The sequence below is a fragment of the Podarcis raffonei genome, chromosome 11 (genome assembly GCF_027172205.1).
Source record: "Podarcis raffonei isolate rPodRaf1 chromosome 11, rPodRaf1.pri, whole genome shotgun sequence".
NCBI classification, from domain to species: Eukaryota; Metazoa; Chordata; class Lepidosauria; order Squamata; family Lacertidae; genus Podarcis; species Podarcis raffonei.
The window spans coordinates 34,236,667-34,261,539 of record NC_070612.1 but is presented as its reverse complement, the minus strand read 5'-3'; the positions used below and the strand labels follow the sequence as shown (position 1 = coordinate 34,261,539).

General features: G+C 42.2%; 1 protein-coding gene across 12 annotated transcripts in view; it reads left to right on the top strand.

The window, feature by feature from the left end:
• MEF2C (myocyte enhancer factor 2C) overlaps positions 1-24,873 on the top strand; it is a 170,559-nt gene that overhangs the window by 5,595 nt on the left and 140,091 nt on the right. For 8 of the 12 annotated variants that reach the window (XM_053409323.1, XM_053409318.1, XM_053409320.1 and 5 more), the window contains exon 2: positions 9,230-9,327. The gene's annotated coding sequence lies outside the window, so the exon portion shown is untranslated. Of the gene's footprint in view, positions 1-9,229; positions 9,328-16,248; positions 16,606-18,120; positions 18,748-24,873 lie in introns of those variants that run through there. The other 4 variants (XM_053409313.1, XM_053409310.1, XM_053409315.1 and 1 more) reach the window with 3 other exon arrangements.

Here is a 24,873-nt window from a genome sequence, read left to right as displayed (position 1 = left end):
AGGTTAGCAAAAATAAATTGAGGAAATGGATGAAAGAGAAAAAGTAAAATAATAATATGTTAAACTAAGTATAGAAATAGGTTAAAAATTATGGATAAGGATTTGCTGAATTAACAATTTGAAATGGAATACAAGAAAGGGAGGTATGAGGAGGTCAGGGAAATATGTTATTGAAAAATAGGTACTGTGAACTTTATGTGTTTTTAATCTTTTTTGCTTTTTGCTTTTTGCTTTGTTTTTTATTGTATTAAATTTGAAAATCTTAATAAATATATTTAAAAAAAGAAAAGAAAATTGTTAAGTTCTTAGAATAAATTATAGATCATATGAACCAATACTCTCAAAATCAGCCATGCTCCGATTGTGACTCCTCACTAATCCCTGAAATTAATTGAATACTTCCTTGACGTTGTCACATTCAGAGCTATTTGACCCTCCCTTTCTTCAATGTATTCTCATTCAATCATCTTGGGCGATTATCAAACACCACATTTTAATTCTACTCCAAGCCTGCAATAGATTAGCCTTTTTGTATTTCAGTCATGGCCTTACAGTCGAGTTCCATACTATTGGAGATCCAGCAGCTTAGGAAACTTCCAAAACAGCATCACTTGCAAAATATCCATATAGCTGTCTCAAGACAATGGAAAAAAAATACAAGAGTATAGGCATATAAATGAAAAGAGTCTAATGTAGAATCAAACACAACTATGAACCAAAATGTTCTGTGGTGAAAAGTGGCAGACTCTGTTCTTCTATCACTCTAGTATGTTATCTTGGAACATACTCCTCCAGAGTTCACGCCAAAATGAAAGCTGCCCTCAAGTATCTGACAGGCTTTCCTGAGAAAGATGAAGCAGACTCGTTCTCTCTTGCTCCAAAGAGAAATTAGAAATTGAAAGGAATCAGAGCTGGGTGAAATATTAGGAGGAACCTCCTAACAGTAGCAGCTGTTTGACAGTGTCTTTTCTAGAGGCCTGTCAGAAACATTGCAGCTGCACCCTGTATTGTAGATCATGCACTGAGCTGGGGGTTGAGCTAGGTGACTTCCGAAGCTCCGTTCCAACTCTAAAATCCTGAAATCTTCCCTGATCAACACAGGTCACATCCACTCCATACATTTAAAACACATTCATGCCACTTTTGCAGCCATGTCTTCCCCGCAAAAAATCATGTGAATTGTAGTTTACCATGCACAGAGGCACAATTCCCAGCACCTCTTAACAAACCACAGTTCCCTACAGGAGTTCTGGGAGAAAGCCAAGTGCTTTAAACATATGGTGTGGATATGATCATAATCTACACAGAAGACATGCAGCATCACAGAGATATGGGCTGTGTTGCCCACATAACCAATTCAAAGATAGAATTCGAGACGGTGGAGAATCCCAGACAGTGAATCAAAGTTATGAGCCCAGAAAAAGGGGAATCCGAGATAGTGGGGTGAAACCCACATCTCATTGTATTCCATGGAAAATCTCGCTTTTATTTCTGTGAATCATATCCACAGCATGCTCTGACTTGTTCTTATGATCAAACAAATTATTTACACAGCGGACCTTTATATAGGTGGGTTGTGGTCTTTCTGTCTATTTATAAAAAGTTATATTTATTTGGGAGAGCGAAATTGCTAATTTTTTTACCAACTATATATCTAATAAAACTATTTAATAACGAATGTACTGTACTCCTCGTTTAACTCCTATTTACTAATTTGGCTGGCTTCCAAAACTCCTGGGGGAAAAAAAGACTGACCGTTTTTAATAGAATATAATGTATTTAGTTTCTGAGAAACTTGTTAGGTGTTGAAGTTTTTAACTGATTTCACTCATATTCACAGCAATGCAAAGAGAAAGGACAATGAACAGATTAGAAAATCCATATGAATAAAGAAAGGTAGTTCAAATGCTAATGAATAAGCACCATTTAAAGTTTAAGAAGAATGTTTCTGATTGAAAACTTAGTAAATTGTGGATATTGTAATCCCAAAACTACCTGTTTTAAAATAAAATAAATAAATACTCTGGGGTGGTATTTTACATATGTTTCTGTATTAAGAGACAACTGCTGCTTTGTGATGAATTTCAGGTTAAAGAAAGGAATCAAGCCCGAGATGTTTTTGTTGTGTTTTAACTGGCCTAGCATTTAGACTTGTAGTACTGCAGATGAAGTGGGATCTCATTCCTGCAAGCCTGGCAATGCAAGCTGGCTTTATCCTGCTCATCAGAAAAGCCTTCATCTCACTGCTTTGCTTTCCCAGTCCCAGTGCATCCACAGTTCCTACAGCCCATAGAATCCAACCTTGTTTTAAAATATCATTTTAATACACTGAGTGCTATTTTATATTGCGCTGCACTGGAATATCTCTCTTCCACACCCAGCTTGACTGCCTTCCTGTTTTTGAAAACCTCTCTATTCAGTGTTTGCTCTCACTCCCGAGAGCTTGTGTTTAGTCCACTGATAGTGCAGTGCTCTCTCTAGCAGGTTCAGCTGTTGTTTCATTGTTTCAGATGCTTACTGAAAAACAATATACTGTATACCAATACTGAAAGTTTTGTGGTTTGCAAAGCAATGGAACATAATGGTGAGGAGCATTTTGTTTTGTAGCTCATGCTGCTTTCACACTCCGGCAGCTGACTTTCAGGCTAGATTAACCCCAAGGCTAAATATGCTATTGAACAAGGCTTGGACCCCACAGTGTACAAGTACAGCCATGCAGTGCTCTAAGAGCATGTAAAGTGTGGGCTGGGCCTATATTGCATGCCTTCATTCCATGCCAGTCTCCTTTCAAATTCCACTCTTCTCTGAACATGGCAGCTGTGTGCTTAATCACATGACAAGGGAAGAGTGATATCATGTTCCCCAGTTAAGTACCAAAAGGCTGCAAAGCATGAGAAGCAGGATAATGAGCTGTATGGGACTAACGGGGCACAAAGAGGATGCTTTTAGGGGCTTAATTGTGCCAGAGCCAAGCTCAAGATCTGTTTCCAGCACAAGGGCTTAACCCTGGAGAATATGAAGCCCAGTTTCCACTCTCAAACAGGACTCCCATTGCAACCACATTTGGGGAGAGATCACATGGCAATAGCATACCTCTTACCTAACGTCACAAAGTATTGTGAGACAGTTGAGAGACCACACCTCTCCACTCCACCCTGAGTTGCACGAAGGGCAAGTCTTCTGTATGTCCAGTCCCCTGTTCCTGCAAAAAAATATAGGCTCAGTGAGGATTTTTTTGCCAGTCCATCTGATTTGGCTTCGGTGGCTTTTGCTGTTCTTGTTGGCCTTCTTGTATCGATTTTGGGACAGGGTTTATGTTCTGTAGGAACTGCCACAATTGGTGCTTTAGCATTGGGCAACAAATCAGGGTTAGAGATATTAGCAACCCATTTGGGAGTCACCTTAAGGGCTTTGGGCTACTAGAAATAACTGTATCCCCCTCTGGGTCAAAGGTTAGGTAAAGGGACCCCTGACCATTAGGTCCAGTTGTGGCCGACTCTGGGGTTGCGGCGCTCATCTCGCTTTATTGGCCGAGGGAGCCGGCGTACAGCTTCCGGGTCATGTGGCCAGCATGACTAAGTTGCTTCTGATGAACCAGAGCAGTGCACGGAAACGCCGTTTACCTTCCCGCCGGAGCGGTGCCTATTTATCTACTTGCACTTTGACGTGCTTTCGAACTGCTAGGTTGGCAGGAGCAGGGTCTGAGCAACGGGAGCTCACCCTGTCGCGGGTATTCGAACCGCCAACCTTCTGATTGGCAAGTCCTAGGCTCTGTGGTTTAACCCACAGTGCCACCCGCGTCCTGGGGTAAAAGGTTAGTTGGGGTCTATTCTGCCTTCCACCATGTGGTTTTACCAAGCAGGAAGGTTAGATGCTGCATGTTGATGAGGAATTGCAGCACTAGACTTAATGTCCTCTTAATGTGAAACTGTCATAAGTTGGTAAGGGCTTTTTTCACTCAGCTCAGTACATCTAGTTTCTGGTGCCTTTCACTTCATCTCCACTGCAAGGATATGTAAAGAGAAGATAAAAAGCCTTCATCAGCAAGGGGCTATAGAGTCCCCCTGCACACCAAGGATTAGACGGAAGAGCTTACAGATCAAATGCCAGTAGCTGGAAACTGCAGGAGGGGAGAATGCTTGGGTCTTGCATGCAGGCTTCCCAAAAGGACACTGGGCTAGATGGGCCATTGGCCTGATCCAGCAAAGCTCTTCACATATTCTTATATTCTTAGAGGTTGCTATTGGCAGGTAGATTTGATCCTAAATATGTAGCTTTCTGGATCCTTATTATTTATCAAATGTATGCTTGCTTTGATGTTTGCCCTGACTAATAGCTCAGATGGGAGAGCATGAGACTCTGAATCTCAAGGTTGTGGGTTTGAGCCCCACATTGGGAAAAGATTTCCACATTGCAGGGGGTTGAACAAGAATAGATAATCCTTGTGGTCCCTTCCAACTCTACAATTCTATGATTCTACTGTGGTCAAAAAGAAAAGAAAAGGGGATGACAAGACCTTGCATTAATGTGCAATGAACATTATATAGTTTAGAAATACATGATGTTGGGGTGGGGGGCAGATCCCATGTTTCATGCCTCATTCCCTGGTAGCACTGTTGGAGGCAGTATGTCTCTGAATACTAAGTGCTGGGATGCACAAGTGCTATAGTGTGCGTATACTGCTTGTGCGCTTCCTACAGACATCTGGCTAGCCATTGTGAGAAGAGCATGCTGGACTTAAGTGGGTCTTTGCTCTGATCCAGGAGGGTTCTTCTTAATGTCATTATAGCGTATGTATTTTTTACTACTTGTTACTTTGTTACTTACTTTTTTACTGCATGGAGGGAGGAGAGGTGCTTGTGGGATTTTAGTTGATTAATTTATGTTGTCTTGGGAACCAAAATAACTTGATAGGTCTTCATTACCATGCAGCTTAACTTTTTTGTGACTGGCGGGAGGCAGGGAACATCTGCTGCTCCACCCCAGGTACCAAAATGCCTTGGGCCATCCCTGTTCAGAGGGCATTCCCAAGCAGAGGATGAGGAGGGGCAGGGGCAAATGTTTGAGCCCTGGAGATCTTTTTTTGTTTTCCAACCTTATACCCCACCTCATGTTCAAAAGAATCCCAAAGCAGCTTTTACAATACAAGACATAACACCCAAATAAAATGTATAAAACATGCCATGTTTCATTGCAAAAATGAAAACGTGTGGGAATGAGATCTTCTACTCTTCTAAAGCAACATGCCCTGAGCTGGTGCCCTCCATTAAATTTTGAACTACAACTCCCAGCACTGGGGCTGTTGAGAGCACAATACACCAAGTTGGGGTAGACTTTCCTACAAACCCGGCCACATTCCTGAAAAAATGATTTTGTTTAAGAACACACCTGAAACACAGAGAAGAGGATCGTCCTGACCATCTCTTTTACACGTGTGTATGAGATGACTCCCTATAGATCCCCAAACCTCCTGCCAAACAGAATCAACCCAGAGCACCCAGGGAGTTATCTCCTTGTTGGCAGATTCCCCCTCCTTTCGGATGTGGGTTTTTTTCATACCCCCCAAATCCTTGTTGCACTTGGAAGAGGAGGATCTGATCTCTGCACCGTGGAGCGCCTGAGCTACTAACCGGCAGCCAAGCATTAAATCGCTTTGCAGCAGGAGGAAAATGAAGAGGGGCGGCGGGGTAGCACATCAATAAGGTCCGAATGGAGCGTTGGAAAAGTATGAAGCGCTCTTCTCGCTCCCCACCCCCGCACCCCCGTTGGTCGGTCCCAGTTTCTAGGGCTTCCTGCCAGCCGCGTGGCTAGGGCCGCACCAAAAAAGGCTGGAAGCGGGGGGCGTGGAGGAGGAGAGAGGCTGGGCATCCGGCAGACTGGACGCTTCTGGGTGCTGCCTGGCCCATCGGCCCTTTGGGCTCCTCACGGGCGATATCTAGGCGCAGGAGACGGCATGGCGGCAGCCGGAATGAGTCGGACAGAAAAGGAAGTCTTCCGGCGTAGCCGCCGTGGGGATCGCAGCCCCGTCCCGACGCGCCTCGTCGCCGCCTGCGCGGTTTTTCTGGCTGGCGAGCAGCGGGGGATGGAGGCGGTGAGCGGGTTGCAGGCGTCGGGCTGTGCGACCTCATTGGCCCCTTTGAGGATCTCTCTCTTTCCTTCTTTCTGAAACTTCCCTGAGACCTGCGTGGCCTGAGGGAAGGCAGAAGAAGCAAGGAAGTCCTGACACATACCACCAGCTCCCACTTGGCATGAGAGGACTCAGTCAGCCTCCTTTTTATATAATGTATTTGTTTTAGTGTTTAACTTGCAAGCCACCTTGGGTTTCCTAACAGAAAGGCAGTATATAAATCCAGTCAATAAATACACTTTGAAGCCACAGGTTGACCCTCTTTGCTTTTCAAAACCTTGAGGTCCTTCTCCGTGAAGTCTTGCTCTGCTCCCTACCCCCTTGGCAAGGACAGTGACAGTGGCCCTCTTTTTTTCTCCTCTGGAAAGTACATAAAGCTGAAGAAGCAAAGTTGGAAGAGGGACACCATGGCTGTACACACACATCTGTTTGCCCAGCATCAAGCACACTTGGTTTGGGGAGAGGTATGCGCATGATGTTTGCCAGAGCTATTCTGCAATTTCTTACGAAACGCCGCATTTCGACGCTTCCTCTGCCACCCCTTCCGAAACAAGTTTCGATCCGAATTGAGAAAAAGAACAGCCTAGCTGCGTTATAAGCTACTAAATGTGTGCACAGTCTAGTTCTCACTTCCTCTTTCAGCTGTATGGGCTTTTCAAAGCTCAGATTAACTCTTCTAAACCCTCCATTGATCCCTTGGAGAAGTAAAGTTTGTGCACTCACTTTTTCTGTTGAATGAGGGTGGGCTGATAAGAGGGAGTGACAGGTGACAAGACGTGGGGGGTGTCCATGGCACTCACACCAAAAATCCAAATGTGTTCTTGGGCCTAAAAAGGTTGGTGACCCCTAACTAAGAGTTTTTGCATGCCAGAGCATTCCAGAGACCATGTGAAAATGCCCACAACTCCCCCACAGTAGGTTTTGTGTATTGTGTGTACAACTGCATCAGAATGTAGAAGGAATAGGTTAACCTGCAATCCTTTCTAGCAGCCTCCATTGTGGAGGAGGTAAAGTGTGAAAAGAACAAGCAAGTTGAACACAAGTCTGCAATGCAAAAGAAAAAATCAAGGCTGCAATTGTGGGCTTGTTGTTTATCTGTGACTAAGGTCCATGGACCATAGTAGGAATTGCTTCCAAGTAAACAACCCAAGACTCAAACTGGCTTAGACTCGATACAGTTAACAGGGTTTTGATGTAGATACAGACTATCAACACTTTGTTACTGCGTACAGCAATACAATGAATGGCACCTCCATGATTTTGTGAGTTAGGAACATAGAAAGCTGCCTTATTTTGGTTAGACCTTTGATCCATCTAATTCAGTGTTGTCTATGCTGACTGGAAGTGGCTCTCCAAGCTTTCAGGCATGAGTTTTCCACAGCCCTACCTGCTAATGCTAAGGGTTGAACCTTGGATCTTCTGCATGGAAAATGTGTTCTACCACCAAGTTATGGCAACAACCTAGAATAAAACATTCACACACATAATTCAGTTAGTGATGCATTGTATATCAAATGCTGTGTGTGCGCGCATGCACATGCAGGTGTGCATGCGTTTTCACCCTCCTTGCTTCCTTCAGAAGTTCCAGTGAGGTTGTTTTATGGGGGCAATTTTTCTGTGAGAGACTTAAGGCCCCTCTTGTAGCAAACTTTATTTACAAAATATACTGGAGGAGCAGTAGCAAAAGTCACCAAGCAACACCCGTCCATCTTCCCAACATCCTTTACCAGCTACAAACCTCTTAGCAACCACTTCTAGTAACCTCAGTCTCAGATTTCTGTTTTCCCCTTTTTGCTTATATTCAAACACACACACCCAACAACAACAACAAAAGCCTATATCTCTCAGTGTCTGCCTAGGCTGGTTGGGTATGATAAACTCCAGTGAATTAGGGTAGCCAATAGCATGGGAGTAGCCAGGATTCATTTTAGGAGGGGGGCACAGAACTGAGTTATATGGGATGCAATTGGTTGGTTAGTTAAATATTTTTATTTATTTACTTGATTTAGGGGGCCTGGCTGCACGTATGGCCAATTGTCCTCAAAGCCATTAATCAGGAGACCCTCTTTCCACCATCAGATGTCAGGTTGGAGAGGTCCTTTAGCATGATCAAGAAGAATGACTATATCTACACCACTAGGAACTAGAATTACTTTGAATCACAGCCCTTACAAAGCTTTTAAAAAATCCAAAAACCCACCCGTGTTCCAAGCTAAGATGGTAGCTCTGTTGTGATGTATTGACTCTGAAAGGTTGTCCACATAAGACTCTTGTGCTTCTTGTTCAGCACCTTAACATACAACTAGAATGTAGGTAGAAGTACTTTGGGGTGGGGAGCACCATGTTGACCAAATATATTCTCAAGGGACTGTATCCAATGTTGGTCAAATTCAGAGCAGACCCATTAAAATTTGTGATCAGGACTAACTTAGGTACAGTAATTTCAATGGGACTCATCTGAGTGGTGGTCTTTCCATTAAACATGCCACCAGCACTGCTATCATGATTCCTCTGATTTAATATATCTATTGAAGATGAAATAGCTGTAAAGTTATGGAGCTCCCTCCTACTGGAGCTACAATTGGCCTGCCCAATACTGTAATGTTTTTCTAACACATTTATTTACTCTGTTGTTTGAAGTTGAGGCACTAGTTTCGAGTCTCTGGGACTGTTCTATGCTGTCAGATTACTTTATTTTAATGCTAATTCTTTTGCTATTTTAATATTATCATTTTGTTTTATTGTATGGTTTTATATTATGTTGTATACTGCCCTTAAGATGAAGGGTTGTCTAGAAATAACAGCAACAATCAGTATAAAGCATCTCACATAATATGCCAGTTTGCATTTATTTCAGTCTAGCGTTCCAGATTTGGTGTGGTTCACTATTATGATAATTCAGCATCTTGGATAATTTAAACAGTATTTACTCAAAATACTCAATCTTAGTTGCTTGTTAATACATAGTTTCTAAGTGATATCAACCAGTTTGCTTAAAGCTTTACAGGAACTGTTGTCTTCAAGAATTTTCATATTATTTGCTTCACGAATAGAGATCTGCATTTTAATAATGTCTTACTGTTCTGCTTTTAAACATTCAAGGTGCCGACTAAGAGTTGTAAACTGTGAAGTAACTACTATGGAACAGCTTAAGTAAAGCACTGAAGGTGGATGAATTTGAAATACAGAGGGTGTATGTGGTGAGTGTTTCATATTTTAATTCCCTGCCTCCTGCAAGATCATTCAATATTACAAAAAGCTCTATTTATTGCTTCCTTTTTTGGATTTAGGGCTCAAGCTAAACTCTGCAGTTGTGTGTACTAAAAGGTATACGGATGACAAAGCTTCTCCCTAATCACTACTTATTGTACATTATATCGTTTTAGCCATGGCATGCCACGGTATTTAATATACATGTGTCACCCTTTCAGCTCCTACCTTTGAAAATATATTTTACAATTAATTCATTCCACAAGAAATTATATACATTTTCATTCTCCCCTACGGATTGTGAAATATTTAAATTACCCTCCTGGAATCTACATCCTATTATAACGAGATTTGGGGAATTTATATGTTATGGGCAATTATAAAAGCAATATGGATTGAAAGAATATTCTGAATGATTGGAGAACAAATACAGTATTGTTGAATAAAATCTTGTGGGGTAGATCAATCTATAGCCTTGGTTCCTCTCAGGGTGGGTTGCTGTGGCAACCGCCCCAGCTTCTATATATATATATATATATATATATATATATATATATATATATATATTCCCCTAAAGCTTGTTTCAAGAGCTGTACCCAGCATGGGCCAAGCTTAAAAGCAGACAGATGTAGAAAGAAGTGCTTTCGTGAACTACTCTTTCAAGACAGGCCTGTGGTAGAGAGGAGCATAGGAAGGCATGGGGTGGGGCTGAACTATGAACAGAAATTGGAACCCAAGTCACCCAGGGTTAGGATGTATAAACTCTGGGGTATTCTGATGTGACTCTGGCACTCTGTAATTTAATTGTCGCTTTTGCAATGTAAATTGGCAGCGCTGTTTCTTTTGAAGAAATAAACATTTGACTATCACTCCAAATTGAAGAAGGGGGGGGGGACTCGGATAATTACTGAAAGGGGATGTTAACTGAGCTCACCATGAAATAATCATACTTCTAAGGGAAAGAGACACTTGGCTGCACCTCAGCCCGTGGTAAGGGTATGGAAGGGTTGATTACTCCAATAATTACACCTCCTGTTGTGCATTTTTCCCCCTGTGTGTTTTGTTTAATTCAGATGTACGTTTCAGGTGGAAGGCTGGGAAATGGTGCAAGATTTTCTGTTTCCTGTTGCCAGCAGGCCTAGGTCTAACAGGAACCCTTAATCTTACCTTCCTGGAAGAAATCCAAAGGGGATTTGCTGCCAATTATTGGCTGTTTGTAACACATGTTTTTAAAATAATGGTCTGGAGGTGATGGTGTTTCAGTGTAAATTATATTGAATGCTAAATGACACAGGAAGATTCTTCAGGTGTTGTAAGAACTATTTTTATTTGAAGTCTAAAAATATTCTCTACTGAGTTTCAAGAATGAAGGAAACAATTTGACTTCTATACTGCTTGTCTATGAAGTACTGAGACACTTTTTTTTTTTAAGGGGAGGTGTCTTATTCATTGCTTTGGGCATCTTTGCTCTGACTGAAAAATAATGTTGGCACAAACCACTGAGTATCAGTCCCCAGGATAAGGTCATGTCTATTTAAAAACTGGGCCCTAATAACCTAAATATGTAGACGGTGCACAGGACATATGAAGCCACTGCATATATTTCTTTCAGTGGTGTCATTCTCTGATTTTGGGCTATTGAGCCAAAGTAGTGCTGACCTTTGCCCTGTCAAGCTGAGAGCCTTGCCTTTGAGACATTTCAACACTTTGCAGCAGCCTCCCCCCAAAGAAATGCAAGAAATTATAGAATTTTGCTCACTACACTTGGGTTGGCTTCATATATTTCCCCCTCCCCTTATTTCACCCTCTCCCAAGTGATTTTGTGTTGTGTGTTTAGCAACATACCAAGATGACAGACACTGTTGAGTTTTGTCACCCCTTGTCCAAGAGACAACCATCTTGGTGGATATAATTTCCTGCATTTTTTTCAATGCCCCCAGCTTTGCTTTGAATAATTTCAGACCAGTTTGGGCTATGTGAACATACAGTTCCTGGGTTACCATAGTTAAGGATTTTCCAGTGTATTTCTTTCTCTGTCTAAACAGCAGCTGATAGCCTGTAGATTGAATTTTGATCACCCTATTTTTGTGCGCAAAAAATAGACACTTTGAACAAGTAATAGCTTCTCTAGTCCTACATCTACCATCATGATATCTATGAGAGCCAGTTCCTAAATCCCATCTCAGAGCCACTACCAGACTGTTTCTATTCTGTGGATAAGAATTCAGTTGCAGATCTGCAAATTCACTTTGCGAAATGAAAGTGGATTTAGCCTTCTTGCACAGCAAATCCACTTCCCCCCAAAATTGGACATTTTCAGTAAGGAAAATGACTGGAAAGTATGAGAAAAAAATATTTTGATACAAAGTTGTATAGACTCCCCACAAACAAATCAGGATGAGTGTGCAACAAACAGCCAACATTGTACAACCTCCCCGCAAACTTTGTGAAGAGAAATCGGGATGAATGCTCAATAGGTCACCTGGAAGCAAGTTTTGTCCTACTGAGCACTCTACTGCCCTTCTAGCACATGCTAGAAATCTGAAATGACAAAGAAATTGTGGGGACCATAGATTTTTGTTTATATTCAGATTCATTACTGATCTCTATATGAAGTCAGGTTATGGTAGGCTCTTAGGTCTCTGTTTCTCTATGTGCATGACTTCTTTCCTTGGGGGCAAACTGGCTTCAAGGGTCAGGTGGTGCTGCAAGTTATGAAAGAGAAGTTTTCTCTCCATGGAAGAGCCAAGCCTCCATTCATGCCTTGCTTGTCTCCTTGGAGACAACCAGGGTGTGAAGGGGCAGATGGGCCTGTGAGAGTGAAAGAAGGAGTGTCCTCTCTCCTAGTGCAGGCTGGTGACTCTGAAAAGAATTGAGCCATACCCCATGACCATGCAGCCGCTCCTCCCGCAAGCAATGGGTAAAAGCAATGTTTCTCTCACTTCTAATTTCTCCGGTCTTAATTTCATTGTTGTTGTTGCTTTGGAGAATGAAGTCCTCATGAAAATTCATAAGCATTTCACTATGAATATCTCCTAATATACAATTTCCCCTTATGTACATATTTTTGCCCAAAAAAAAATCTTTCCTGTAATATAATACAATTTTTAATGCTATTTTCAATTTTTAATATGTGCATGTTTATTTACAAAGCTGGTGCATCATGGTCCTCGATCCAATTTATGGGGCTGTGAGGTTAGACAACATTATGTGTTCGCTTCTTCTTCTGTGACTTTGAACAGCCAGGTATCTTGAAAGGAATTCTTGGTGTTACTGCAATTCAAGACGGATCCTACAAAAAGTTACATGATCTACCTTAAAGCCCGCAGTCCAGATCCAAAGGGACCACCTAAACCTGAAAGCTGAGGAGAAAACGATGTGCACATTTCATCAAACCTTTAAGCACTTTGAAGCTCCGTTGATTTCAAAAGGAGAGATTAACTCTCCCATTGAAATCAATGCAGGTTAGCAGAAGTTTCTCCATGCATTTGGACGTTTTGATGGCTGCAACAGCAAGTAGTTATTTCCATATGTGAAACAGCCATCACAAATCAAACACCATCTCACACCATGTCAAGCACAATGATTTTCAAGTGAGGCAGCTCACCACAATCAGTGGCAAGTCACTGTGTGGTGCATTATTGAGTGGTGTGCATTCATACATGCATGTGTCAGGAATGTGGCTGCATAGGGACGAAGTGATATACAGTCAATGAGCAAATTGCACAGGGGTTCCATTCTTGGATCCCATGCGTGTTAGTGGAGAACGTAGAAGCACACCCCACCCCATTCTGCTCTGCCCCTGTTCCACCCTTTCAGTGACGTGTTTTCTGACGTTTTCAGTCATTTCTGGGTTTGGTGCTGTGCACACATGTGCTTTTATGCATCTTTTGGATACATCTTAAGCGGCCGTTGCCAGTATTGTGAATTTCCCCTAGAGCTTGGTCCCAATAATAGGTATACATTGAATCTTGAAACCACAGAGGAGTTATAGTGTATCAACCTTCATAGTGCATTGCAGCATGTCATCTGTCTGGGGTAACTAGATTTTTCCTGTTGTCTACACCATTATCACGTTAAAGGTGTTTGTTTTGTTTGTCACTGTGGAAGAAAGAGCAGGGTTGGTGCTGAAAAGAAATGCTAGTGCTGTATGACTGAACGTGTGGCAGTTATCAACAGGCCCACATTGTCCTGGATACTATTTGATGCTGTGGATTTCAATCCTGAACAGTTTCTACATTGTTTCAAAACCAGTTCCTGTTCAAAATGTAATTTAAAAAATCCCAAATACTGAACAATGGTAAAATTGCTCCTCAGCCATTTATGGTGTGCCTCTTATATCCATGACAGAGATGTGTCTGCCTGTTGAAATACTAGAATATCAAGTCTTTCCAATAACACATGGATCAGTGAAGCAATAAAACAACATCACGTTGCTCTTAATTTACAGTCTTACCTTGTATTGTGTGCTATGATAATTGTCACTATGATGTGCAAGAGTTTTGTCTTTGGTGTTCAATGGGAACCTGGAGGTTCCTTCTCCAGGCAATAAAAAGAAGTTATTCTACATTTTCTGGTCTTTATGCCCTCAACTCTGGAAGTTCACAGGTCCTGTATGTATTTATTTATTTATTTATTTATTTATTTATTTATTTATTTATAAATTCATTTATAAAGTTCAACATGTCTGCATACATATACTCTAAATATGTAAGAAACCATTCTTTTGTGGTGCATCCAAACTGATAGGCGCTTGACCATATGAGATGGCATCATCATCATCCATTCCTCCATCACAAAAGAGGAGTCATGCCATGGCCAGATTGTTGGATGTGGACATGAGAACCTTAAGTTTAAATCTGCCCAGCACCATCATTGTGCAGTGCTTGAATAAAGCTTCCCTTTAGCAAAAAAAAAAGTGCAGTATCTGATGGAAGTGATAGCAATTGTAGAAGAATGGCTGAAAGTGGATTCTCTCTGAAACAAAGTCATGTGCTTCATAGACACCTCCTGCTCCCCTCCTGTTCAGCTATAGATTCCTTAGTCTATCTTTTCCTTATGCTACTATCTATAGTGTCATCTGTGTGCCAGGTGCTGGACAAAACACTGAAGTCTGGTCGAGAGGACTTGGCAGCATTTGAATTACGTAATATGTATAAAAGGTGTGATCAGAACTTAGAACTTATCTTAAACATTCCCATCACGGTGATATACCAAACAATGTAAGGAAGGATTCAGATATCATACAAAATGCTGGAAGGTTCACTCTTCAGTGGCATAAATCCTAACACCCAGAAAATAATGCTCAAGCAGCAGCAAATTATGTTGAATTGGTAAGTGGGCAGAGCAATCATAGGTGGTAGAGGACTCTGTGGCAGAGAAACTGCAACTTTATAAGTTCTGCCAGCAAGGTGTGTGTGTGTGTGTGTGTGTGTGTGTGTGTGTAGGAGACGGGTTTTCCATTCCCAAGACCCACCACTGTTCAGCCTTCCAAATTTCTCCCTCCCGATGACACTGATATTCTATTTTTGGGAGTGTGTTCAGTGAATGAGAGGGCCTTGGATCCAAGACCTGTCCTCTCCAGCATTCTTGAACACCCTGTTTCTGGCCTTGCTCCTTTCAGAATTACTACTGGTAAACTCTGACAGCAGCAGAACCTGGTCCCACACCCAGAAAACCTCTGCCTGCAGAGAGGGAGGTCTACACCACCCAACAGCTTCTCAGCCACCCTTGCAGGGAACAGAAGTTCAGTCCCTTATTCCATATAAATAATTAGCTACCTTTCCATTCCTTTTCTTTTTAAAGAAAGCCACTGAATTCCAAAGTACAGATACTTTTCTTTTTCTTTTGGCAATAGGGATATTTAATTAAATATATACTTTTATGTTTCCGTTAAAAAAAATACAAGTGGCTGCATTGGTTCATGGTGTTGGGGGAATCTAAAAGTTAACAATATGGTGATATGCACAGTAGGAGAAATGTAAATGTCTCCACGTACTGAACAAGCTTCAAAGCACCCCAGCACTCTTCTTCAGATGGGTTGTTAAACAACAAGCAGAAAAAGAGAGGAGCAAAGAAAAAAGATGGTCTTGGGTATCTAAAAAAACCCAAAAAACTCTCTATTTGCCCACATTCTGTTTTTTGTTTTGCTTTGCATCCGGCCTGAAGAAGCATTCTGTGGAACTTCAAAGCTTGCTCTCTGTTGTGTGACATTTCAGTTGGTCTTAATTAAAAGGATTATCCTGCTCTTGATTTTGGATTTAACCTGGATTGTCTCTTGTTTTCGGGGCCTCCAGGTTGTGAAGTAGTGTGAATATTTAAGCAATATTCATATACCTGAATATTCATGGTGAGAGGTGAGGCTGCAGGGAACCAGGCAGAGGGCCTTTTCGGTAGTCACTCTTGCCCTGTGGAACACCCTCCCAGCAGATGTCAAACAGATAAGCTGCTATGTGATTTTTGAAAGGCATCTGAAGGCAGCCCTGTACAGGAAATTTCTTAGTGTTTGATGCTATATTGTGTTTTTACTGTTTTTTGTTGGGAGCTGCCCAGAGTGGCTGGGGCAACCAAGACAGATGGGTGGAATAATAATAATAATAATAATAATAATAATAATATATGCTCCATGCCCTTAATTTATCACCTCTGTAAAAGTCATGTTTTATTCTGTATTTGAACGCAACGAACACCTTTCCTCCATTCCCACCCCACTCCGCAATGAAAACACAACCCTCCATGTACAGATCAGAAGGCAAGTGCCAAAACTACGACGAATCCAGAAAGCAGACCGTCGTGGAGTTTCACAAGTGATCTACCGCCCTAGAGAAACAAGGAGGAAGGTCAGCAAGTCAGCCTGTCCCCTTTCCGAGAGCGGCCACTTTAGGGCCCAGGGAGCGCTTCTTGGCCGCGCTGCGGTCGCCAGGCAAAGGGGCAAGGTTGCTCTCAAGCTCTTCCCGGGCGATGCTCTCGCAGAGCTGAGCTGGTGAGCTGGCACAGCGGAGTTTGCGAAGGCCAAGTGAGGATCTGTTCAGACGGGGCACCAGGGAACGCGAGCTGCTGCCAGACGAGCGAGCACGCCTAGGCTTCCCCCGAGGAAGGGAAGGAACCGTTATTTTATCTTCCAGCCACCCCGACCCAGCTGCCCTACTGGCAAAGCCTGGCGAGTTTTATCTGGCTCCCCCCCCCTCCCCAAATCGTAGGAGCATCCCGCTTGTTCCCCCGGAGCCCGCGCGCCTGTTTCCTGTGCAGTTTGTTTGGAGACGTTCCGGGTAAGTGAAGTCCCGCTGGCGCGGGGAGACGGAAAAGCCTCCCGAGTTTGGGAAGTGGGGCTGCTCCACTTTGGCAAGAGCGGAGCGGAGGGTCCGCGAGGAAGGCGCAGCAGAGGTGGAGGGAGGAGGGGGGCAGAGGAAAGGTCAGCGCGCTGCGAGAAACGAAACCCCAACAGCAGCCTGCCTCTCGCCTCCCACCCCGGCTGGGCGAAGGCTTTCGGGCAGAGCAATGTTTTCAGAGCACGTTGGAAAGTTAGGCTGGCTGGACAGCGTGGAGCGAGCGCTGCCGCCTCCAATGTCGACGAGATGGTGCTGCCGCCGCTAGCGGCGGACTTTCCCTTGCAGTGCAAGCGGGACTCCCTCTGCTGCTTCCTCCGAGAACCTAGCCGCTCCTCCGATCTGCTATCCCGTTGAGCCGGAGGGCTCGGATCGGAGCCCATCCGGACACGCACCTCGCGTTTATCTGCCGGTCGATTCCCTGCTTTAGCCTCATCTCAATGGGCAAACGAAGACGCCACGCTTCCTAAGCATTTAAGCAGCTCCCCCACCCCAGCTCCGTCCCCTCGCCCTCCTGGCTCCACATCCATCCCATCCCGGCCAGCCAACCCACCGACCACCGGTTTAAAAAAGAAGTGTTGCCCCTGGGGACCTCCGGGCTCCCTCCCTCCCTCCTTCCTTCCTTCCTTCCTTCCTTCCTTCCTTCCTTCCTTCCTTCCTTTCCTCCCTCCCTCTTAACTTCCCAATCCACGCGCGCCTGGGGAGCTGCCGGGGTCGCCTCTGGCCGAGACCACTTCGCTGGCACAGACGACTCCAACCACGATCTCGCGCGCCCTCTCCTCTTCGCCCCCACCCGCCCCTGTCCAATATCTTTTGGGGGCACAGACAGACCTGATCAGGAGGGGGACCGGCATCTGCCGGGCAGTGTTCTCCGCATCTCTGCCGCGCGATCGCTTTGCTCGTGAATAATAATAATAGTAATAATAATAAGGATTGTCATCAAAGCTTGTTCCGTGGCATATGCCAAGTCCTTCGACTCCCCATATCCACTAACCAAGACGTTTCCCCCCCCCACCACTATTGCGCGCGCTCTCTCCCTGCCCCCCCCCCCGTGGTAAAAAACTAAAATTAGCAAAATGTCAGGCATGGCAAGATTGATTCAGCCAAGATGCAATTATCATTTAAAAAGTGCTTGATTGAGGTGCCTGATGTTGGGTGATTTATTCTGCATACCATATACATAATTAAAGTAGGGTAGTGGAGTAATTTATCAATCTCGTTGAGACTAGAGAGGGGCGAGAGAGAAAGAGAGAGCGAGAGCGCTTTGCCATCGCCTCTTCCTCCCCTTCTAGACTCCTAGCTGGTCTCTCGCCTCACTCTCACTGTGTTTGTTTTATTAAAACGCTTTCGGGCTGTGATCCCGCCCCCTTTTTTCAAGAGTGAAACTGATTATTTCTCCAGCTCGGCAGGAGAGAGTCATTCGTTTGGGATTGTGGGAGAGAGAGGGGAGAAGAAGAGGAGGAGGAGGAAGAAGAAGAAGGGAGGAGGAGGAGGGGAGGACACAAGCAAGAGAAGCTTCGCCGGGCGTGTAGTTGTGAAGCTTCCTTTCCCTGCCTCCCTCTCTCTATCTCTCTCTCTCTCTCTCTCTCTCTCTCTCTCTCTCTCTCCTCCATCCGTGATGTTACAAAGCCTGTGAGCTGTTCTTTTCCCCCACTCGCCTCCTGTCACTTCCTTCCTAGACGCTCTCAGGACGATTCCTGCTTACTTTTAATCCGGCCAGCAGCACGGGCACTTTCGCCTCCTGAATCCTCAGATACACACACACACACACACACACGCCGCCACCATCGCCAGAGAGCTGCTGGCTGCTCATTGGATTGCTTTGCAAGGTTGTGTGTGTGCGCGCGTGTGCGTTGCGCGCGCGCGTATGTGCGGTTAAAGGAGGCTGCATGTTGAACCAGGTGGTGAACATCTTACAAGGCTGGAAGAACTAACGGCTCCCCCCACCCCTGTTTCCTCCTCCTCCTCCTCCTCCTCCTCCTCCCCACCACTCTCCTCGGTCTCTTGTCTCTTCTTCTCCCTCGGTTGCTCCCAAGAAGGGGGAAATATCTCAAGGACTAGCCTGATCATCCAGCCCTTTGCAATGTAAGTACACGTGCGATTTCATCGCGAAGTAGCATAGACTTGCTCCTTCAGCCCCTCGTGGAGGCTTTGCAATGTTTTGTATGGCAGGAGGCTTAGCATGTACTGGGAACGTGCGTGGCGCAGACATAGCGTAATCGGGTGGCTTTAAAGTAACTTTGCACTCAAATCCAACATAGTTAAAAGTTGCAGAGAAATTGTGTCTCTTCTCTCCCCCCTCCCCTCCCCATCCTCCATCAGCTGCATGAGTATTTAAACTTTCATGAAGTTAGTTCACGTCATTGGTGTGTTTTGATATTGTGAAGTGCACTCAGGTTTGTTTGTCTGACCTTGGAGTACTTGCCCTGCGAGTTATCAAACAGTGCAGTGAAGAAATAAGCTGGCATAAGTGCAAATGGCCTTTTCAACTCGGCTGTGTGCAGCACATCACTTTTGTTTTAATGCCTCAGTTTTCGACACAGCATCCATCCCAGAGCATCTTTTTCATTTGCACACTTTGCTTTGAGATGGGGGAATCTGGGAGATCCGAATGGGGAAAGGTCTCTCTCTCTCTCTCTCTCTCTCTCTCTCTCTCTCTCTCTCTCTCCAGCCTTTCCAACTTTAGCTGTAAGTTAAGCAAAGCTAGATTGCTCCCTGGCAAGCTGTCTAACTTCATTATTTATCTAATTTTCACTCGGTTTTAGTTTTGTGTGGAGGAGGAAGGGAAATCTATAGAAGATAGTGTTTCATTATTTGAAAATAGTTATATTTTGGAGTAGCTCAATAGACTTGACTTGGGAGAGCATGTGAGAATAGTGTTACTTTAATAATGCTGTTGGTCTGAATTGTAGAACTTGTTGTTTTCATATTTATGTAACTGGCCAAGCTTGTAGTGTCTCATCTTTAGAGTAACCAAGATAGGTCTTTTAGAATTAAATGCTTATGGTACGCACCTCATACCTGCTACTGTTTTAAGATGATTAAGCGGAAGAAGGGCATTCAGCCAATATTTCAGTGGTGGTCTATAGATTCCTAGCTCAAGACAAAATGCTTTTTAGTAGCATATATAAAATGAAACATGAAGGCCATTGTCTTAAATATATATCAGTACCTTACATTTGCTTTACTAGAGGATATAAAAGTGTCCAGTTGGCCAATTACATTAGACAGATATGTGAAGCCTGGTTTTTTTCCCCTTTCCCAGTGGCACTTAGCAGTGGCATTGTCGTTATAGAGTATACATATTTATATGTAATATAATAATGCTAAACCCTAAGGCATAATAGAGGCAGGGCATAGGAATATAATCACCTGTGAACCAAGACCTATTTTTTACAGAGTAATTTCAGGATGCTACTTCAGTCCTAAATAAGGTTCAAGGAATCTTTTTATCATAATGTGTTACTTATGTTTTAAGGAAGTTATAGTCAATAAAATGAGCATCTTTTGAAGCATTTATATGTCCCCCCTATGCTTCAGTGCGCATTGTATCTATTCTTAATATTATACAAGATTACTCAGTGCCACTGGAAGCACTGGAATATATTTCACTAGCTAAAATCCTCAAGATTTGGAAAGCATTGCCTGCAATCTAGCAAAACATACGTATATGAATTGTTATTGTATGTTATGATATTAGTTTCGGGGGGGCAGTTCTATGATTTGATCCTGCACATCTTTCTATGAGTTAGATTTCACAAAACTGCTTGGGTGACAATAGACAACTCATAGGAATGAGTAAAATGAAGCTGACAAACAGAAAGAAATCTCTTTTTGACAGGTTCCAAATATGACATAAATGATTAGATAGCCATTTTATCCTTGCTGATAACTGCATATAGTTGGAATATATGAGTTTCGCTTTTCTCTAAAGTGTGCTAAATTATAAACACTGCACCTATAGTGAGGTTGTCTCAGAAATGTGTACCTGGGGTTGCATTACAAATATTGTACAGAATGCAGTTAAAGTTACTTGTTTGGGTTGCCTGTTCTGGAATCCTTAATGTGTGTAATAATGACAATGTTGTACCCTCATGGTAAGGATGTTTACTTGGAAAAGAAGTTGTAGGCAAATAACTCACATGTTGATAAATTCTTATGATAATACGGCAGATGGCTGACTTTTCATAAACCATCATGTAAGCAGGTACCTGTCTTAATATACCTAAACTATATACATTTATATACCTAAAGCATATATTCAAAGATGTAAAAATATTTTTGTCTTGTGATTTAAAAATATTAAGTTACTCTTAGGAGTTACCAGTTCTGAACTGAAAACTAATTAAGTTCTATATTTTCCATTTATTACGTGGATAAAAATGGGTAACACCGCACTCCAAAACGCATTTACTAAGTTGTAAGTTCTGTTGAAATCTATGGAACTTGCTTCTAAAGGAAAGTTATTTGCCAGTGTTGTTGTATTTAATAGAATTTGTTCACAATTATTTTGCTTTTAAAATGTCTTATTTGTAAGAAGTAAATTTTTCAGAAGTTTGACACACTAATCAAGGGCATACTATCTCTACAAGACAAGCAGCCTTTTAAATGTTTTCAGCAAGTCATGATTTCATGTCAGATGCCAGAGAGAATGATCACTTTAATAACTTTCAGACTTTAACCTGTTGGACATAGACCAACTTCTTAGCTATGTAGCCTAACCAAAATTAGAATAACATGGATCTGAGTGGTTTTAAACTCTCTGATTATTTCTATATGAGGTTCACAAAGTTCTATTCATGGAAATAAAAATAGTATCTTCATCATTTCTACACATCATGTTGTATTTTGTGTAATGTGGGTTCTTTCCCCATGTTAAATTCAAGTTTTATGTAAATGTACGTTCCTGGCTACCCGGCAAGTTAAATGTTATAAATGAAATTCAGAAAAAGTATACATCTTGCTAAAAAGTTTGTTAACTAACTGAAGTGTAGCAAGTTGTGGCTTTAAATGACTGATGGCATAGGTCTGCAGCATTTATGTTTGTAAAGTACAACGTATATACTTTAGAACTAGTTGACGCAGACTGCAGAAGTTGCAAGTGAAATCTGCAGATATTCAGGCACATCCCCTTGCTTTTTGAATATAGTAATTGGTTTGCTGCTCTGAACAGATTTAAGTTAATCTCCTGAGAGCTGACGGTCAATATGTTACATGCGGACAGGTGATTAAATCCCAGTATCTTCAGTTCTGTACCTTAATCTCAACTGTCGCATTGACTGCAGTGCAGTAGAGCTTGGCTGTTCGCTGGGATTTGTCATCTTTAGGAAATCAGAGCAGCTTATAGAGACAATTCACAAAACCAACAGTGACAACAAAGTCTTATGTGCCTTACAAAAGGAGGATTAGGCAGTTCAGATGTCAACTTGATTGGACAGAGATAAAAGCTGATTGCTGCTGCGTGGCAAGACACACTTCATTTTCAATTGGTTATTTATTACATAAGGGCTACTATAGCATGATTGCTTAGTCATTGTTAAGTGCAATTGGAAGCATGGGGAAATCATTTTTAAAAAAAAAATGGAGGGGGGATTGCAATGTGATCATTCAAAAATTGCAGCTTAATGGTATTCTAATGCTTTGAGAGCTCAGTGGCTGTGCAATTACGATAGAACCGTAAAGTTTTATGTAAATGCACTACCTGGTTATATGAACCTTCTTCCCAAGTAATCGTTCAGAAAGTCAGAGACTACACCTATTTCTTACTGTACCTCTATAGCAAAATGCAACGTAAAGGCACAGTGAATCCTCTAACAAGTTTATTTTGGAGGGTTTCTGTTGGAATCATGGAGATTGCTATTGAATAATTTCAGGATGGCAGCTATTTTCCTCAGTTTATAATTTATTTATTTTTTATGTGTGCAAGGCTTTTAAACTCTCTTCCTCCCGGAAACTTTTGGATATCTTTTAGAATGGAATACTCAGTTGTGTTTTTTGTATTTGGATCTCTGGAGGGTTAACTAATATTTTTTGAATTAAACTTTGGAAGCACTGAACGTTCTAGCTGACTAATTGTCTAGTTTCTCCCCTTTTATTAAAACCTGATAAAACCCAATGGATACCTCTTGGTGTCTTACGCGGTGTGACCCCAATGAGTCAGCCATAAATGTAAACATACCATTCCATTGCCTTTGGCAGAGGTAAAGGTGATCTCTAAAATTAATACTGATTTTTTTTTAGTGGTGGTTTGTATTTTTAGAATTTAAAATAAAACACTCATTTAGCTATAGATTTCCCCCTATTTGTCATATAGGAAATTTCATTTCCTATGTGTTTCTCTCTTGCCCTCATCCTCCCCGCCCCCACCTTTTCATTTCACATGACCTTATTTGTAGGATTCATTGCTTGGTTAAGGTGCAGTACATGTTAATAAGCTGATTTGGACGGTGATCCTAAGCACACTTACTTGGAAGTAAGTTCCACTGAAATCAGTGGGGCTTAAAATAAATGCTTATAGAGATGAAGAGCCAGTCACTAGAGAGAAGGGACTCACCCAAAGCTATGTCCCTAAGCATGTTTACTTGGAAATAAAGCTCTTCTAAAACTAGTGGGATTTGTTTTTAAATGATGTGTTAGGACTAGGGTGCCAGTCAACTTAAATCAAAGCACTCTGGTTTAACTAGATTGTGGACTGGAGTGTGTAAGCATTGAAAATGAACAGTGGCAAGATTGCCGTCTTACTTTGAGGCTGCAAAAATATATAAACAGTGTAATAGAGCGTTTAACCTACCCTGAGCGTTTCATAGCACTATAAAGTAGAAGTTTAAGTGGCAAGAAACTGTTTTAAGGCATGTTGTTATACTTCATGAAGCATTATTAATAATAAAGTTTAATAATAGAATGTGTAGATGCTGCTGGGAATTAAATGTATTCTTTCAACTTACTCTCAAGTGTCAAGAATAGAGTGGAAGCTCACAACTGCTCTGGTTTATGTTTGTGTTACATGTTTTTTATAAAATCTGGATATGTCTGTGTTGGTAAGCAGCATTTTCAGCGTACAGATTATGATTTCAATCTGTAAATATCTCTGGTAGTGATTATTTTCAGTGGGGGCTCAGCCACCAAACAAAAATCTCTTAGTTTTCCCCTGTTTTGTGTGGTCGCAATGGATTCTGAATAACTTAATGAAGTGAATATCATCTAGCAGTAGAGGGGTGTATTAGGAAGGGAGAAACTTACTTAATTTAGCAACTTTTTCTTATTGTTATAACAAAAAGTTGTGAGATGGTCTTTTATGGGTCACCAGCAGTGTTTTTGTTGTGTGTGTGTATGTAATCGTGAAAGTCTGTTTAGGTGGCATTAAACCATTTTTCACAAATCTCAACTTTTGGAGAAAGTATTGGGATATGAACATCCTCAGCAATGAACTGTATTTTCTTTCTGACACAAGACCAAGATGCCATAAGGTGCCATAAATGTGGTTTATGGCCTAGACTGCAAATATAGAGGTGATAAGACACTTAGCCTCATTCTGTCTAGAATTTACACTATAGACTAAAAGCATCTGAAAGAAACTGGTTCCCACCCTCCCACTACAACCCACAGCTGAAGATGTGTGTTCATATACACTCAATTTCATATAACGATTAATTAAAACAATTTTCTGGGTGTGTAGTTCTTGCTGACATGCTGAAATTTGTTATTATTATTTTTTATCAAGTGTGGCAAATCTTTAGGCTAAAATGCTGCCACACAATTAGCTGTATTTCAAATGTCTGTGCAGTAGAAAAAGAACAATTCTGGAATCTGCCACTTATTCATGTCATTTGTGATGGGACTATGGCTCATTTGTCACCTTACAGATTCTTGCTATCAAGTTAAGTGGTTTTAACAAAGGCATCTAATGAATTAGGCTCTTGATGTGAGCTCTTGGGCTACTATTTATCAGTTGCTCAGGTGCCACAGGATACTTTGGCTGCAATCCTGCACATAGTTAGGCTGTTTAAATTTCTCTGGAGCCAGTGGAATTTAAATAGATTGATTGTGCAGAGGATTGCACCTGGAAATGTCTTTTCTTCAGAGGAGGGGGTATACTGCAAGCTGCACTGAATGTATAAGAATGCATGAAATGTAACATCCCGGTAGACAACAGATTAGTAAGTGTACGTGCATGTTCACATGAGTGTGTACTCCAAGTTACTCCAGAAAGGT